Raw genomic sequence first — 14,141 nt, forward strand, 5'->3', positions numbered from 1 at the left:
ACCCTGCCAAGAACACTCTCAGGGAAATGGTGGGGCTGGTGGCAGCATGCAGTGGAATGGAGGGAAAGGGGTCTTGCCCCCAGCCCCGCAGAACCGGGAGCGCCCTACAGCAGGGATGGCAGTCAGATGCCCAAAGCTGCTCCTGCAGTCACCAGACTCTGTTCCTTTTCTACTGAAGTGACTGGGGAGGGCGGTGAGCAACCCCCCAGAGTACAAACACCTGCTTTAAGAAGCTGGGGTGTGAAAGGTAGGAGAGATTTAGGGAAGGAGATGAAGAAACAGTGTGGGGTTGAAGGAGGATTAGTTCAGAACATAGGAGAAAAATTGGGTGACAAATTCATTCTGACTTTTGTGCTGAAAGTTCCCTGAGTCCAGGGAACCCCCTAATTCCCCAGTAAACTGGGGTGGTTGGTCACCATAAGTCCCGATGCTGACGACATCGAGTTAATATCAAATGCTGGACTGAGGGGTGCCCAGCTACAGAGCAAGGTCCCGGGGGGAGAGAACGGCACCAGAGCTTCATAAAAGGACAATTATCAGGCTCAGACAGGAGAGGGCACCTCTTCCATGGTGATGGAGAAACAGAAAAGAGGTGTGTGCACTGGGGGAACCCTGCAGTGATGACAGACAGTGGAGGGAGTTGGTCTTTTCTCTGTGAGACTGTAGCACAGGAGGTCATTTCCTGGGTCTGAGCAGCGAGGTGATGAGGTAGGAGGTGTGAGGAAAGCAGGACAAGGTTGCAGTCCTCTCCTGAGACGAGAGGGCTACGCTTTCTAGGGACCCGCTTGAAGCTGGATTTGGTGATAGATAGTCATTGTCCTTAAGGAGTCTCCTCTCCTCACTCAAACTCCACGGAAGCAGCAAGAGGGGGCTGGGCTTCTGAGGGTGTCAGTCCAGTGGGACACGGGAAGGGAGAAGACCCACCCACAAGGATGAGCGATGTCCGCACACTGCATGGGGAGAGGAGCTGGCCTTGTAGGGCGGAGGCGGCTGCCCCGCAGATGCCTGCAGGGGCCGAATCGGTGCAAAGGGGCTCAGTATCCATGTGCAGATGTCACGAGGCTCGGGATCAATAATAGGAAGGTGGGGGTGAAGTGAGAAGTCTGGGTACAAGGTCACTTAATTCTTCAGTGCTCTGTCCATGCGGCCACCATGTCACTATTGCCATGCCATCGCTGGGATGCCTGAAAGATTCTTCTCTGGGGAAACGAAGAGAAAGACTCCATAGCTCATATTTGCTGGGCCTGGTGTGGCTTCCCTGCGTCAACCCCACGCAGTGTGGGAGGGACACTTCCAGAGAGGAAATTTGGGGCACTACCCCACCCCAAGAAATAGACATAGGAATGGGTGATGGGTGGACACACACCCCGCTCTTACTGGGGATCACATGGAAGCTGGACCTAAGGAAAGAAAAGGAGGCCAGCCAAAACATTGGGGAGAATGTTCCAGGCACAGGAATCAGCACAGGCAAAGGCCGGGAGGCGGGAAAGGGAGTAACATAGTAAAAACACCGAAGGAAGAGTCGTGTGTCTGGCGCCTCGGGAGCAAGAAGAGAGGTGTGAGATGAACTGAAGAGGTGGAAGGGAGTGGGCTTTGCAGACCCTCGCGGATCACGGGTGGAGTGATGGGAAGCAGAGAAGTTCTGCTGAGCAGCAGGCAGCCTGGCTATGTTCTGTCCCACGTGCCGAACCAGCAGTCTGTCACAGGGTCACGTGGAGGGGAAGATGCCTGGGGCCCAGGTGGTGACAGTGAAGGTGGAAAGACGTGGCTAGTGTGGGACGGGTGCTGGAGGCCTCCCTGCTCTACCTGGGTTCCTCTACCGTCCAGCCGCCACCCGACAGCCAGCAGGCTCTCTGCAGCCCGCTAATGAGGTCAGGGTTGTTGAATGAATGAAGCTCTGGTGCCTCAGCGATCAGACAATCGAGCACAAATTACCATAGTATTATTTAATTCAAGGTAACAAGCACTCATATAGCACTTATATATGCAGTGACGGACCCAGAGAGGTTAAGCGGTTTGCCCAAAGCCACACAGCAGGCAAATGGCACAGAGGGTATGGATGCATGCTCTCAGTCACATACTCTTGGCTCTTTCCACAAATTTAAAATAAATGATTTTTTTTTTTAACTGAAGCATATTGGGGGCTGGATCATTTGTAAGAAAGAACCAAAGAATAGATTTACAAAAGAGGCTGGGTTGAAAACAAAGGTTCAAGTACAACATTTCAAAGGAAATTTTTAAGCAATGTAACACATATGATTGTACTCAGGAAATTACAGCAATAGGCCAATTACGACAGCTTGCACAGGCAAGCAGCAAGCCAAGATAAGGTGACTCAGTTTAAGCAAAAAAAAAAAAAAATAAATAATAATTCGCAGATTGGGCAGGCAAGCGGCAGATAATAAGTACTGGGGGCAGCAACTGCAGGTGCTAATCAGGAGAGAAATTCTGCGCACAGCCCACCTCAAGGGTGCCTGGAAGATGCTGGTCTTGCAGACCAGGCAACCTTGGCAGGAAAGTTAACCACCACTAGCCAGAAGCGGCAGCTTCTCTAGAGGAAGATGTAATGCAACTTTAAAACGCCAAAGCATTCTTTGCTTCTGGTTTTAGAATTCGGAAATAATGGCCTCAGGAAATAATGCAATTCCTTCCATCTAGACTCTGGACCAATGAGGTGTGAGCCCTAATTTCCCTATCTATCAAATGAGCTCTAAGCAACTTTTGACTGTAAAGGGGGTTTATTCACCTCGGTGGCCATGCTTCTATGTTAAATGGCTGAATTGGGGGTTTAGTTCTTTCGCATCTTCATTTTTTTGAATACCAGTCCTTTAGAGATGTGGAAACTTGAAGAAGTACACTGTAAAAATGGGATTTCTGCCCACATTGAGCGCTACTCCTCCAGCCCCGGGGTAAACACCAGGAGCAATTGTGTGCACCCCTCCAGAGTTGCTGTGTACATAATACACATTTTTGTCTTTAGAAACAAGTGGAAACGCTGTGAAGCGTCTGCCTTCGGTTCAGGTCATGATCCCGGGGTCCTGGGATCGAGCCCCCTGTGGAGCTCCCTGCTCAGCAGGCAGCCTGCCTCTCCTTCTCCCTCTGCCGCTCCCCCTGCTCGTACTCTCTCTCTCTCAAATAAGTAAATAAAATCTTACAAAAAAAAAAAAAAAGAAACAAGTGGAATCACGTTACCTACGTACATCTACTCTCGACGTACCATGTTATTGCCATCTTTCAAAGTCAATAGAAATAGAGCTACTTCTTTGTCATTGCCATTCAGAATGCCACTGTATGGATGTATCATCATTTATTTAACTAATGGCCCCTTGGTGGGCACTAAGAGTTGTTCCAGTTTTTCCTGCTCCAGATAACTCTGTAGTCAAAATCCTGGTGGCGTGAGTCTTTGCTCACTTAGGTGCTTATTTCTGTGGGACACATTCTGAGAAGTGTATTGTGAGTTCTGAGACAGATTCTAGGAAGTGTATTGCAGGTTAAAAGGTGGGCACATTTGAACATGAGACGCCCACCGCCACACTCACTTTGAAAGTGTGCATCCATTTGCACTTGATTTCCATACCGCTCCTGCCAACAGTGGATATTATCGCTCACTGGGGTTGCCAGTTGGATAAGTAAAAAATTCTCATTGTAATTTCATGTATTCATTATTAATGAAGTTACTCATGTTTCCATATGCTTCAAAGTCATCCGCAATTGAGTTTTTGCAAAAATTAGCTATTCTTGTCCTTCGCCTATCTTACTATTGGCTGTTGATCCTTTTCTGTGGATTTGTAAGAACTCTTACATATTAAAAATATTAACCTTTTATCTAGAATAAAAATTATAGTTATTTCCCCCAACTTTCTGACTTTGGTTTTTTGTTTGTTTGTTTAAAGATCTATTTATTTTATTTTAAGAGAGAGAGCACGAGCAGGACGGGTAGAGGGAGAGGGAGAGAGAGAATCTCAAGCAGACTCCACACTGAGCGCAGAGCGCAACTCGGGGCTCGATATCACAACGCCGAGGTCACGACCTGAGCTGAAACCAAGAGTAAGATGCTTAACCTAGTGCACCACCCAGGCACCCCTAACTTCTTGTCTTTGAACTTGGTTCAGTGTGTCTGTTATCAAACCAAAGCTGCTTGGTTTTTACTCAATTAAATATGCTTATCTTTTCTTTTATAGCCTCTGGGTTTCATGTTATGCCTTAGCCCCAAGATTATAGATTTGTTCCCCCATATGTTTTTGGGTAATTTTATGTGTAATTTCAACACTTAAATCTTTAATTACGTGGGAATATTTTTATGTTTGGCATGAGGTGAGGATCTGACCAGTGATCCCAATATGATGCTCTTTTCTGTTACGAGTAGGTAGTTTGGACCAATTCTCTCAAGCTCCATTTTATCTGGTTTCTACTTGGCAAAAGCGCAAAGTGAGAGAAAACATTTTCTAGACTCCCCAAAGCTGAGGTTCTGGAAGCAAATTACCTTCTGTCATTTAGATGCACTTGTGAGTGATTTTGGAAGGCAGGAGTGAGCCATCTTCCCATGTCTCTTGAGTGTTGCCACTGGCAAGGACCTCAGCAACGCGGAGCTTCCTTGCATGGTGTCCCCAGTGTCCATCCTCCAGTGTCCTGGAGATCCAGGAGCAGCGGTGAGAGGGGCAGCTGCTTAATGTGACTTCCGGTTCCCAGACCACTGCTTTGGGCACCACAGTCTGGTATCCTGAACGTGAGAAGCAGCTGTTCTTGTTTCTCAAGTGGTTGCTTGTTTCTGGCATGGCTTCAGCGACAATGCCCGAGTTAGCTCCAAAGGCCCCCGTTGAATAAGCTCTATGTGTACTGAGTCATCCGAGGAGATCCAGCCTGGAATATGCTCCTGTCGAACTTCCAATGCTGTTGTAAACATCTCAAGCGCCCAGCGCGACTTCTATTCCCTGCACTCACCTCGACTGATACAGTCTTCGGTTTAAATGCTCCCAGTGATCATACACAGTTTCACGTTTATAGGTGAATCTATTTCTAGAATTTCAATTCCATTCCATTGATCAATTCAGTGACGTCACATTGTTTTAATTAATAAATTCATCGTGTTTGTGTTTTTTTTTCAAAGCCAACTCAGTCATTTTGGAATATTTATTCTTCCAACTGAAAACGAGAATCAACTTTTCAAGTTCCTCAAACTACTCACTGGACTTTTGACTGAGTGGAATTATCCTTATTGGTGAGTTTAGGGGTAACTGTTATCGTTATGATATTGACTCTTTTTTTAAAAAGATTTTTATTTATTTACTTGAGAGAGAGTGAGTGAGAAGGGGGAGAGAGAGGGAGAGAGAATGTGAAGCAAACTCTGCACTGAGCACAGAGCCTAACGTGGGTCTCAATCCCACAGCCGTGAGATCGTGACCTGAGCCGAAACCAAGAGTCGGACGCTTGATCGACTGAGCCACCCAGGCCCCAATACTGACTCTTAAGCCAGAAATGTGTTCAATCTTGTCACTTATATGTCTCCTTTTATGCCATTATTCGGTGTTTAATAGTTTTCTTTACCCAGGTCAGCTTGTACTTTGTTGCTCGGTATAGTATGAATTATTTACCAGTTTTTTATTATGAATCTCACACTTTCCCCAATTGTACTTTAAATATATTTAAGTATAATATGTTAAAATATAATAACAAGAGCTGGCATTTATTAAGCATTCTTTAGGTGCACCAAATGTTTTTTATGTTATGCGTTACATATTATTCAGACACAAATGAAAATCTGTAGGTCGCCAAATACTCACCCAACAATAGCTTAAACAAATCCGGATTTGTTTCTCACACATTACAGAAGCTCAGAGATGTGATAACAGGTTGCTGACATTGGCCCTTTTCGTCCTTATCAGACAGGTGTCACAGTTCCAGCATTAACTCCATTTTTAAGGTGGAAGCAAAGGAAAACAGGAGACATCTGTGACTTCATCCATCCCTCTGGCCAGAATTGTGTCAAACAGCCACCCCAGCTCCAAGGAAGTCTCTGAAAGTGTGTGACGGTTGCAAAAACCCCAAAGAACAGGGAGGCTAGAAGAGTGAGCCTGGGATTAGGTGTTGAGGGAGTCAAACTACAGTGACTTCCCAGAACCTCTGAGGGCAGCAAGGTTCAGCACCCCAAGTTCACACTTGAGGAGACAGGAGCCCCAGGAGTTTGGGCATGAGCCGTGGTCATGCAGCAGCAGGGGTGAGCGCAAGCTGGCTGCCACTCCGTGACACCTGTCTCCAGTAGGCAGGAAAGCCACTGTTTTTAAATGTTGACATTTTGTCCAGCTACACTGCTAAATTCTCGCATTTTCCTGCCTACTATTTAGGCAAATGAATGTATTGGGTCACATCTTCCCTGTCATAATGATAATTCTTTTTCCTTCCTCATTTCTCAGTTTTGATGTCAAAAATAATGGGTATTGTTTGTTTTCCTATTTAAATAGGAAGGCTTTATTGTGTTGCTGTTAAGTAAATGATTAAATTTGTCTTGGAAAAGAATGCTCTCCAGGGGCGCCTGGGTGGCTCAGTCGTTAAGCATCTGCCTTCGGCTCAGGGCGTGATCCTGGCATTCTGGGATCGAGCCCCACACCAGGCTCCTCTGCTGGAAGCCTGCTTCTTCCTCTCCCACTCCCCCTGCTTGTGTTCCTTCTCTCGCTGGCTGTCTCTATCTCTGTCAAATAAATAAATAAAATCTTAAAAAAAAAAAAAAAAGAATGCTCTCCAAATAGTTAATGGTAAAAACATGTATTTTCCGTAACAACAAAGTCTCCTAGTTTACCCTTCAAAATGTTTCCCTTTATCACGACAAATTTCCACGCTCTGACGCATCTCCAGTAAAGTTAACGAACGCATATCATACCCAAAAAGAGTGCTCCAGAGGGCTTCCCAGATGCTTTCCCAGCAAACTTCAGTTTCACTTAGAAATTAAACAATTTTGCTGGAATGTATAAAAGGTTGGTCCCCCGGTCAGGAGTGGTTTGGGTGGCTCTGCTGGAGACAAAGGAAAACAGGCACCAATTTCTCTACAAGGCTCCACCATTTGCCAATCTTACTAAGGTATCTAGTGCCAGGAACGTATTTTGGGGGAATATAGCTGCATTTTACGTCTTCTACAGATTCTAGGAGAAAGAAAAAGCTGGCTGTCTGGGATTCTAGAAATCGAAGCCCGAGGCAAAGCTCGTGTGCTGAGGCTTTCTTGGGAGGGACAATTCCAGAGCTGCAAGATGAGGAGAAGGGATTGGCTAGGAGGTGGTGTGTTACCAGCCTGACTACAGCTCTCCCAGCAAACGAGCCCTGCTCAGTGACGGCGAGCACCGTGCAGCTAAGCACGGTTTGCCCAGCTCCCACCTCGACCTGCTCAGGGTCCACCTTGTGGGCTCTGCACCAACTCTCCTGCACTTGAGTTCCGTGTTACCCACCCCACGGCAGTCTCAGGGAAGGACAGGCCCCCACCTTCTGTGCCAGTCTGAGTTTCTCAGTGATGGAGGCATCGGGGTGTCTGTCCAATCTGCTGGGTCTGACCTGGTACAGGGAGGAAGCGGGGATGAAGCCACCCACACAAGAAATCACTTGAGATGGCTGGTGGGGTGGGAGAGGGGAAGATGCCCTGGACAGGGCCTTCCCTCCCCACCTCCCCCGGAAAGCAGCGGGCAGGGACCCTGGGGTAGCTGAGGCCCAGGCAATTCCAGAGGAGCGGACACTGGGTCTCGGGGCAGCGGCTGCTTTCATTATGGAAGAGGTCACCTTCTTGTATATTAGGAGAAAGGTCCAGAGTGGCACGGGTCAGGGCGCATCACGAGTCCTGTGTTGGGAACCACCACACAGATGGCTACGAGCAAAGGGGTCAATGCCTGGAGGCTGGAGGCATGTGGGTCTCAGCTGGGGTCGCACCTGTCAAGCTCCGTTCCTGCCTCGCAGTCCGGCTGGGCTGTCTGCACGTGGGGTGAGCCACATAGGAGGACACGGCCGGGAGGCACTGAGTGCCCCGGCTCACTTGCAGCCTGGTCAGCTGGGGTCTGACTCCTGGTCCCAACACCTCTCATCTCTTGACAGGGTGGCATGAGGGTGCAACGCCGTGAAAGTACACAGGCAGGTCCAAGTGCCCTGGAGGTACCTGTGACTGTAGCCCCGAGTGGAACCGAAGCCTGCGTGCGGCACACGGAGAGCCCACTGCTGAATCCTCCGTGCATACAGCTTCCTTCCTCCCTTAGGTGTTTGGGCCTGTTTCAGGAATTTTCAGCCCTGGGCAAGTAAACCAACTTTGTACACCAAGATTTCCCCCTCACGTGTCTTGATGAGCTCAGGAAGCTCTGGGGAGGCGCTAATCCCAGGTGCCCCTCCCTGGGGAGCGAGTGGCACCAGTGCTCACCATTCAGGAGTCACAGGGCTTCCTCCCCTAGAGCAAAGCAGGAACATCTGGGGACCTGGGGGGGGTGGGGGGTGGGCCGGAGCCACATGGCACAAAATCCCAGAACATGTGACATCTGTCACCACCTTGTCATTGGATGTGACCATGCTCACCTGGCCTCACTCTGTGTGTTTCTGCCACCTTCCTGTCTGCTGGCAATGACTTGGGGAGGCCTGCCTCCTCTGGGACCAGCGTGTGATCCTCCATGTCTCCACCTTTCCATGCTTTGCTGCCTTAGCTCTTCACCCCTGTATGAATAACCAGTGTCCAGTTCCCCCCCTTCTGGGCTCATCCGGCTCACCACTCCCAGCTTGCTCCTTCTGGCGCACGGCTCTGAGCAAAATGTCCATTGAATGGGGCACAACCCAGGCCATCAAGCAGCGGAGTCCCGGCCCTCAACCGCTTCCCCACACTGACGCTTCATGTGTGACATTTTGCACAGAAACCTGTTTGAAACAGGGTATCACTTCTGTAGACCACGTCCTCCAAGCCAGCTGTACCCCTGCCTGCCTGAATCACGCACAAGCCTTGCTGGTGTGGCCGGGCCGGCCTTCCCACCTGTTCCCCGGCTGCAGAATCTTGCATACTCCGGGCTTGGAAGCCCCTTGGGCCACCCTAGATCATTGACTTCCCACCTTCATGTCTTTGGTAGCGGGTCCTTCCATCAGGTATCGTCTCCACCAGTGGTCTTATCTGCAGAATGCCCACACATCTTTAAAATTCTGGTAAGTTCTACCTCTTTCAGGAAGGATTCCCATCTCCCTTCAGTGGAGATTTCGTCTGGTGGCACATGGTCTGGCATTCGGCGTGACAGTTCCACATCGTGATTGCACGGGGCACGGCTTAGTCCGTGGCCCCTGGTCAGTAAACTCGCATCAGGGGAAGGAGTGAAGGAATGAGCTCATGGTCTAGGGCAAGAACGGGGCTTCGATCAACCTTTCCGTGAACGTTTCAGTACCTGAGGTTCAAAAACTGGAAGAATCAGTGAGCTCTTATCCCCAGCGTCGTCCGGCGTGCTCTCTGGTAGACGTGAGCTCTCACTGGTTCAGCTGCATTGAATGAGGGACGGACTCTGTAACGGAATCCATTGTCCACATCACTGAATAGGGACACACGCTGTGCACATACACCATGACGCACACGTACACCCGCTCTTCTGGTGAATGATAGGGTTTCCCTGATGCAGGCTGGTTTTGTGTTGGGTTAATAACAATACGTACGCGTGTCACCATTCCCGGTCAGGTACTTTCCGAAGCACTTAGTAGATCCTAGCTCATTTTCACCTTGGAACAACTTGTTGGCATTGACATTATTATTATCAACGGTTGCAGGAGGGGGAAACCAAGGGAGAGAGAAGTTAGGGAAGGTAACTTGCCCTGTCCACACAGCTCGTGGGCAACAGGCTGGGATGCGGACCCACCAACGGCCACTCCTCCCTGCTGGGCTCTCTGTCCATTTGCTGGGTGACGACCACCTGAAGGCCTGCTGTGCCGTCATCCAGACAACATACCCACATGGCAACCCTCTACGGACGTGTGTTCCCTGCTTGGGGAGATCATCACAAGCAGGAGCTGCCCAAAAGGCTTAAGCACTTCTGCTCAGTTGCTCAGAGTGTATTATTAAACTGGAAGTTTCTCAGAAGACCAGAAATGTGGTCAAGCACCCAATTTCCGGGCTCCTAAGTGCCTTTACCAAACTGATAGCATTCATTTGAATCTCTTGCTGAAACAAACCACACCTACAGAAGACGCTTTTTGTCTCTAAGTCCGTCAGTGTGCATTTCACGGTGTAATTTCCTCTTGTGCATGTTGTAATTAGGCAAAGAGAAGGTTACGGGGCGAGCCAGCATTAACCAAGATCTTCTTCGTAGGTGCCCAATGTGCAGCTTTCCCCTTCTGCAGTGTGCGCTCGTGGCTCATTCTGGAGAATCACCCCCTGCAAGGCCAGAGGGAGGCTGCAGAGTCCGCTTCAACTCCATCAGCCCTCAGAGGAAGAATTGAGGGTCAGAGAGATGAAATGATTCCCTTTGTGCGCCTGGGGTCTAGAATGCATGAGAACCCCGGCCTCCTGAGTTGTAGCCCTGGATCTTTCCAGTGAATCCCCTGGGCATGACTTCACAGAAATGTTTAGACAAGGTTTGCCTCGGTGACTGGAGCTGCATTGCGGGTGGATGTGTCACCTCTTATTCTTAGTAAGATGTTTTTTGTTAGAGCACATTTCACAATTTTATATTTCGCACTCTTGTGACCCTGCTGTGTCCCCGTTGCCGGCTAACTGCTGCCCCAGTGCTTGCCCCATCACTGGGGATTTTGCAATGAATGCAATTAGCCGCTTCCCAAGTCTTGACCATTTTTGGTGTATTCCCCTGCTCCTCACCTGCCGTCTCTGTGAGTTTCCTTTATTTTGACACGTTTACTCACATATGCCATTTAATCTGAAGGAACACAAGAGCTAACTGAACAATGGGTTCCATCTGCGTGGCCGAGTTTAAAGACACATTTCAGTGTTTGTAATGCTGTACTTGCAACATCTTCTCCTCTTTTGCAAAACTACCTCTTTCTGGTCTTTTCCTGGGTCTTTTGGAAATGCTTTGAAATGTATTCAGGCCATCGGCTGCTTTTGTCTGGGGAAATCATGTAGTCGGTGTAGAGATCTAATTTCTTTCTTAGCTTGAGCAAGAGCCATTTAATACGAAACATTTCAACTTCTCATACTTTAAAGCCTGTGCTTCTATGGGGAGTTTATTTGACCATCTTCTATTACCCAATTTCCCACAAAAACTAGTTTTTGAATAATAAGGCCGAGCATGATAATGGAACTGTGGATGGAACCAGGTGGCAGAGGCTAGGAAAGGCAGAGAGGAAATTCTAAACCCTCACAATGTCTGGGTTGTGGCTGGGATAGGCAGGGGGCAAGACAGTGAGGTAGAAGCTTGGTAGAGGAAGGAACCCAGAGGACCAGTGAGGATTTGGTGACTGGGGAAAGGCCAAAGGAAAAACTAAGAATTCATCGAATAAGGCGTGCCTGGGTGGCTCAGTTGGTTAAGGGTCTGACTCTTGATGGGCTCAGGTCATGATCTCAGGGTCGTGGGATTGAGCCCCGTGACAGGCTCTGTGCTTAGTGTGGAGCCTGCTTAAGATTCTCTCCCTCTCTTTCTCCTTCTCTGCCCCACTCCCTGAGACCCCCCCACATTTCCCCTACACCTCCTTGCATGCTGGGAAAAAACAAACAACAAACAAAACAGATCAAATAAATCAGGAGAAGAAAACACAAAAGAATAAAGGTCAACACAAGCAGAAGGTGGAAAGAGAAGGCCCAGGGAAGGACAGGAGCAAGCCTAATGACTGGAAATGGCATAAAGTGTACAAATAAAACAGAGAGCAAGCATGAAAGAAAGAAATACCCATTCCAGGAAGTTTCTGCCTAAACATTCAATGACTCATTAGGTCACAGCAAAATACCAGCATAAATCGCATACTGACGGGTGTGGGCAGGCCTTCTGTGGGTGACAAGCAGCTGCGATCGCTGCCACACTGGCTCCCTGTTGAAAGCCTAACCCAAACACAAAACAAAACGAGAACCCCTGAATTCCTAGAAACTGTGCAGCCCCTGTTCATGAAGTTTACAGGATGGACACCAGACCGTCCGTAAGCACAGTGCAGCGGGAAGACTGTGGTCCTGGCCTCAGGAGCCCCGAGCCTGGCTCTGGGGCCCCAGTGGTGGCTAAAGGGTTTCTAATGATGGATAGTTTCTGGAAGAAATCCAGAAGCCACGATGTGGAACAGGTAAGGTGGAGCTGTCCAAGCTGGGTCACCAGGCTGGGAGCCTGACTTCCTTCTGCCCTGCAATGGCCCCTCCCCTGGGCATCTCCGTAGCATTCTCAGTCAGGGGGCACAGCCTGCCCAGCGTCCAGCTTGCCAAGCTGCGGGGTCTTTTCTTTTTTTGACCAATTGCTTGCCAACCCTGAAAAATCAGGATATTTTACCAAAAAAAAAATATTATTTTTTTGATGTCTACTGTCTTTTGAAAAACTGGAGCCTGGAGCCCCTGGAAATCTGTCCTGTGCAGCAACGACCCACGAGGGCTGAAGCATGGTGTGTGGCTCTCCTGCAGCCACAGGCCCGTACAGCTAACCTCAAGTCTCCATACGTATCCAAGATTGTTGCTACCTCTGCCTGATGAGGCCCCGAAGAAAGAGCTCTGGAGACACGGCCCCTCGGGGATCTTCTAACTTGAAATGTTCTGCAGTTGTAAGGCACTCTCCAGCTCAGGAAGGAGAAGCCACACTTGTAGTCATTCCGCTCTCCTTATATTTGCTTAACCAGAAAGTATAGTGGGAATGTAATCAGAAGTAGCTGATTGTGACGGACTGTCTTTTGCCCGTAGTCCCAATCAGAGCCCGTGCCTCCTCCTCCCGGGCATCCTCCACCCCACGCACTGACAGGGGCTGAGAGTAAGGAAGTTCTGACTTCATGCTTCAACCAGAACCCCCTTCCTCCTCCTCCTATCAGGGACCTGGTCACAGCCCTGCTCTACTGTCAGGCTGACGTCTTCCTAGAAGCCTCCCCACCCTGAGTAATTTGTTTCCAGTGTCTCGGGTTTATGCTCCATTGACTTGTACTTACTCTGCAAGTGCTTGCCTATTCTGTGAATGTTCTGCATACACTATCAGACACACTACCTCTTGGGTAATGGGGACAGATCCGTCATTGTATTGCTCAGTGGTTTCCCAATCACCAGGAGGAGCTAAAGAGTTACTTTCTAAGTTGGTATCACAGACATCTCTTGTACTTCATCTGATTTCCAAGTAGGATGGCAACAAGATATGCACAGATACGATACAGGCACACTTTAGAGCCCGCCCTCCAGTAATCAGGTTTCAAAATTCAGCATAAAGTAACAGTTTCCGAGTTCAGAGAACCCCCCCACCACCACCATCATTGTCTGGGGTGACTCCAATCACGTTACCTACTTTTCTTCCATTTCAAGTTGTCCTTCTATGAAATCATTCACTACTTATTCTGCAACAACCTCGGAATTCCATGCAATTAATTAAAAAATCAGAACAATGTGGAGAACATGTTGTAGGTGTGGGGTAGGGGAGCTCTGCGGCTCTGGATTTCTAGGAATTAGCTGCATTTCTAACCCTGAAAAGGTAACTGACTTATGGATATCATTTTCATTTCATCTAAGTGAGGTTTTCAAACTCTAATGGGCATTGTGAGGGTTTGGAAAAAGGAAACATGATAGTAAAAAATGAGAGAAGTGGAAATTATAAGCCAAAATCAAGACTTATTTTCAACAGAGTCAACTCTGTTGGAATAAATGCCTAATAGAAGGGGCAGACTCAAAAGCCATAGACAGATGTGCTGCTTGAATAGGTGAGCGCCGGGACAGTGGATTTGGCAAAGATATTAAAACCCATATTGCATGCCCAAATTGTCAGGGCCTTGTTGGGAAACCTACACTTTACCAGATGAATTGTGAATAGTGTGTGTTCTGAACCACAGTATTGTCCCTGAAGAACGGTTTGAAGTGTGAGGCTTTCCAAAAACCAGGTGATAAGTCATAAACATTTTTAAACATCACTCTTTGGGTTCTTATTACTACTGTGTCATGTGAGAACGGGGAAGACGGAAAGACACACGTAGCAGATTTTCTACTGATGACTGGCATAGGCGATAGTAGCTGGGGGTTCAGTCTACTCTTCCCTTTACTT

The 14,141-nt window shown here is 48.4% G+C and overlaps 1 long non-coding RNA gene across 2 annotated transcripts; it reads left to right on the forward strand.

The window, feature by feature from the left end:
- Positions 1–3,966: 3,966 nt before the first annotated feature.
- LOC103663193 lies at positions 3,967–8,288 on the forward strand. 2 transcript variants are annotated; one of them, XR_568700.2, is made up of 3 exons: positions 3,967–5,004; positions 5,108–5,218; positions 8,068–8,288. It is a non-coding gene; the product is annotated as an uncharacterized LOC103663193 (long non-coding RNA). The 2 variants fall into 2 exon arrangements; XR_005831864.1 differs by lacking the exon at positions 8,068–8,288 and adding an exon at positions 5,883–6,618.
- Positions 8,289–14,141: the final 5,853 nt, after the last annotated feature.

The sequence above is a fragment of the Ursus maritimus genome, unplaced genomic scaffold (genome assembly GCF_017311325.1).
Source record: "Ursus maritimus isolate PB19 unplaced genomic scaffold, ASM1731132v1 scaffold_34, whole genome shotgun sequence".
Classification (NCBI taxonomy): domain Eukaryota; kingdom Metazoa; phylum Chordata; class Mammalia; order Carnivora; family Ursidae; genus Ursus; species Ursus maritimus.